This window comes from Ambystoma mexicanum, chromosome 4q (genome assembly GCF_040938575.1).
Source record: "Ambystoma mexicanum isolate Mex_15411 chromosome 4q, UKY_AmexF1_1, whole genome shotgun sequence".
Lineage (NCBI taxonomy): Eukaryota > Metazoa > Chordata > Amphibia > Caudata > Ambystomatidae > Ambystoma > Ambystoma mexicanum.
Window position 1 is genome coordinate 529,528,995 of NC_090928.1, and position 5,000 is coordinate 529,533,994.

Sequence of the window (5,000 nt, forward strand, 5' to 3'; positions counted from 1 at the left end):
TAAGATGATACATACTTTTTCTTTTACAGTGAATACATTAAGGTGTGGTATTGCCCCATTACACATCATCCAGACATGCATTCATATATTGCATGTTAACAATCAAAATATTGCAAATATTGTAAAGAGACTTTCAATTTCTATTTTTTTGGTCAAAAAGCACTACAATTTTAGTTGTTTTCGCCCAACGTGGGGCTCGAACCCACGACCCTGAGATTAAGAGTCTCATGCTCTACCGACTGAGCTAGCCGGGCTCCTTTGGATGCCTATAGTTTTCTTCCCTATCCCTGCACTGCCGCTTTCCACAGATAGGATGCTGTGTAATCATAGGCTCTGGTGGAGTTTGGAAAGAAAATACACATCAGCCAGAGGCAGAAATAGTCTAAGAAAGTATCAAACACAATTACCAGTCAATATCAGAACGCATTGAAGAATATCAGGAAATAGCCGATTAAACCTGTGTGGAAAAAAGTCTTATTTGTGTTTTCTCCTTTTTATTTTATAGTAAGATGATACATACTTTTTCTTTTACAGTGAATACATTAAGGTGTGGTATTGCCCCATTACACATCATCCAGACATGCATTCATATATTGCATGTTAACAATGAAAATATTGCAAATATTGTAAAGAGACTTTCAATTTCAATTTTTTTGGTCAAAAAGCACTACAATTTTAGTTGTTTACGCCCAACGTGGTGCTCGAACCCACGACCCTGAGATTAAGAGTCTCATGCTCTACCGACTGAACTAGCCGGGCTCTTTTGGATGCCTATAGTTTTCTTCCCTATCCCTGCACTGCCGGTTTCCACAGATAGGATGCTGTGTAATCATAGGCTCTGGTGGAGTTTGGAAAGAAAATACACATCAGCCAGAGGCAGAAATAGTCTAAGAAAGTATCAAACACAATTACCAGTCAATATCAGAACGCTTTGAAGAATATAAGGAAATAGCTGACTGAACCTGTGTGAAAAAAAGTCTTATTTGTGTTTTCTCCACTTTATTTTATAATAAGATGAAACATACTTTTTATTTTACAGTGAATACATTAAGGTATGGTATTCCCCCATTACACATCATCCAGACATGCATTCATATATTGCATGTTAACAATGAAAATATTGCAAATATTGTAAAGCGACTTTCAATTTCTATTTTTTTGGTCAAAAAGCACTACAATTTTAGTTGTTTACGCCCAACGTGGGGCTCGAACCCACGACCCTGAGATTAAGAGTCTCATGCTCTACCGACTGAGCTAGCCGGGCTCCTTTGGATGCTTATAGTTTTCTTCCCTATCCCTGCACTGCCGTTTTCCACAGATAGGATGCTGTGTAATCATAGGCTCTGGTGGAGTTTGGAAAGAAAATACACACCAGCCAGAGGCAGAAATAGTCTAAGAAAGTATCAAACACAATTACCAGTCAATATCAGAACGCATTGAAGAATATCAGGAAATAGCCGATTAAACCTGTGTGGAAAAAAGTCTTATTTGTGTTTTCTCCACTTTATTTTATAGTAAGATGATACATACTTTTTCTTTTACAGTGAATACATTAAGGTGTGGTATTGCCCCATTACACATCATCCAGACATGCATTCATATATTGCATGTTAACAATCAAAATATTGCAAATATTGTAAAGAGACTTTCAATTTCTATTTTTTTGGTCAAAAAGCACTACAATTTTAGTTGTTTTCGCCCAACGCGGGGCTCGAACCCACGACCCTGAGATTAAGAGTCTCATGCTCTACCGACTGAGCTAGCCGGGCTCCTTTGGATGCCTATAGTTTTCTTCCCTATCCCTGCACTGCCGCTTTCCACAGATAGGATGCTGTGTAATCATAGGCTCTGGTGGAGTTTGGAAAGAAAATACACATCAGCCAGAGGCAGAAATAGTCTAAGAAAGTATCAAACACAATTACCAGTCAATATCAGAACGCATTGAAGAATATCAGGAAATAGCCGATTAAACCTGTGTGGAAAAAAGTCTTATTTGTGTTTTCTCCACTTTATTTTATAGTAAGATGATGCATACTTTTTCTTTTACAGTGAATACATTAAGGTATGGTATTGCCCCATTACACATCATCCAGACATGCATTGATACATTGCATGTTAACAATGAAAATATTGCAAATATTGTAAAGAGACTTTCAATTTCTATTTTTTTGGTCAAAAAGCACTAAAATTTTAGTTGTTTTCACCCAACGTGGGGCTTGAAACCACCACCCTGAGATTAAGAGTCTCATGCTCTACCGACTGAGCTAGCCGGGCTCCTTTGGATGCCTATAGTTTTCTTCCCTATCCCTGCACTGCCGGTTTCCACAGATAGGATGCTGTGTAATCATAGGCTCTGGTGGAGTTTGGAAAGAAAATACACATCAGCCAGAGGCAGAAATAGTCTAAGAAAGTATCAAACACAATTACCAGTCAATATCAGAACGCTTTGAAGAATATAAGGAAATAGCTGACTGAACCTGTGTGAAAAAAAGTCCTATTTGTGTTTTCTCCACTTTATTTTATAATAAGATGATACATACTTTTTATTTTACAGTGAATACATTAAGGTATGGTATTGCCCCATTACACATCATCCAGACATGCATTCATATATTGCATGTTAACAATGAAAATATTGCAAATATTGTAAAGAGACTTTCAATTTCTATTTTTTTGGTCAAAAAGCACTACAATTTTAGTTGTTTTCGCCCAACGTGGGGCTCGAACCCACGACCTTGAGATTAAGAGTCTCATGCTCTACCAACTGAACTATCCATGCTCCTTTGGATGCTTATAGTTTTCTTCCCTATCCCTGCACTGCCGCTTTCCACAGATAGGATGCTGTGTAATCATAGGCTCTGGTGGAGTTTGGAAAGAAAATACACATCAGCCAGAGGCAGAAATAGTCTAAGAAAGTATCAAACACAATTACCAGTCAATATCAGAACGCATTGAAGAATATCAGGAAATAGCCGATTAAACCTGTGTGGAAAAAAGTCTTATTTGTGTTTTCTCCACTTTATTTTATAGTAAGATGATACATACTTTTTCTTTTACAGTGAATACATTAAGGTATGGTATTGCCCCATTACACATCATCCAGACATGCATTCATATATTGCATGTTAACAATGAAAATATTGCAAAGAGACTTTCAATTTCTATTTTTTTGGTCAAAAAGCACTAAAATTTTAGTTGTTTTCACCCAACGTGGGGCTCGAACCCACAACCCTGAGATTAAGAGTCTCATGCTCTACCGACTGAGCTAGCCGGGCTCCTTTGGATGCCTATAGTTTTCTTCCCTATCCCTGCACTGCCGGTTTCCACAGATAGGATGCTGTGTAATCATAGGCTCTGGTGGAGTTTGGAAAGAAAATACACATCAGCCAGAGGCAGAAATAGTCTAAGAAAGTATCAAACACAATTACCAGTCAATATCAGAACGCTTTGAAGAATATAAGGAAATAGCTGACTGAACCTGTGTGAAAAAAAGTCTTATTTGTGTATTCTCCACTTTATTTTATAATAAGATGATACATACTTTTTCTTTTACAGTGAATACATTAAGGTATGGTATTGCCCCATTACACATCATCCAGACATGCATTCATATATTGCATGTTAACAATGAAAATATTGCAAATATTGTAAAGAGACTTTCAATTTCTATTTTTTTGGTCAAAAAGCACTACAATTTTAGTTGTTTTCGCCCAACGTGGGGCTCGAACCCACGACCCTGAGATTAAGAGTCTCATGCTCTACCGACTGAGCTAGCCGGGCTCGTTTGGTTCATAATAGTTTTCTTCCCTATCCCTGCACTGCCGTTTTCCACAGATAGGATGCTGTGTAATCATAGGCTCTGGTGGAGTTTGGAAAGAAAATACACATCAGCCAGAGGCAGAAATAGTCTAAGAAAGTATCAAACACAATTACCAGTCAATATCAGAAAGCTTTGAAGAATATCAGGAAATAGCCGATTAAACCTGTGTGGAAAAAAGTCTTATTTGTGTTTTCTCCACTTTATTTTATAGTAAGATGATACATACTTTTTCTTTTACAGTGAATACATTAAGGTGTGGTATTGCCCCATTACACATCATCCAGACATGCATTCATATATTGCATGTTAACAATCAAAATATTGCAAATATTGTAAAGAGACTTTCAATTTCTATTTTTTTGGTCAAAAAGCACTAAAATTTTAGTTGTTTTCGCCCAACGTGGGGTTCGCACCCACGACCCTGAGATTAAGAGTCTCATGCTCTACCGACTGAGCAAGCCGGGCTCCTTTGGAGGCCTATAGTTTTCTTCCCTATCCCTGCACTGCCGCTTTCCACAGATAAGATGCTGTGTAATCATAGGCTCTGGTGGAGTTTGGAAAGAAAATACACATCAGCCAGAGGCAGAAATAGTCTAAGAAAGTATCAAACACAATTACCAGTCAATATCAGAACGCATTGAAGAATATCAGGAAATAGCCGATTAAACCTGTGTGGAAAAAAGTCTTATTTGTGTTTTCTCCACTTTATTTTATAGTAAGATGATGCATACTTTTTCTTTTACAGTGAATACATTAAGGTATGGTATTGCCCCATTACACATCATCCAGACATGCATTCATATATTGCATGTTAACAATGAAAATATTGCAAATATTGTGAAGAGACTTTCAATTTCTATTTTTTTGGTCAAAAAGCACTAAAATATTAGTTGTTTTCGCCCAACGCGACCCTGAGATTAAGAGTCTCATGCTCTACCAACTGAGCTAGCCGGGCTCGTTTGGATGATAATAGTTTTCTTCCCTATCCCTGCGCTGCCGTTTTCCACAGATAGGATGCTGTGTAATCATAGGCTCTGGTGGAGTTTGGAAAGAAAATACACATCAGCCAGAGGCAGAAATAGTCTAAGAAAGTATCAAACACAATTACCAGTCAATATCAGAAAGCTTTGAAGAATATCAGGAAATAGCCGATTAAACCTGTGTGGAAAAAAGTCTTATT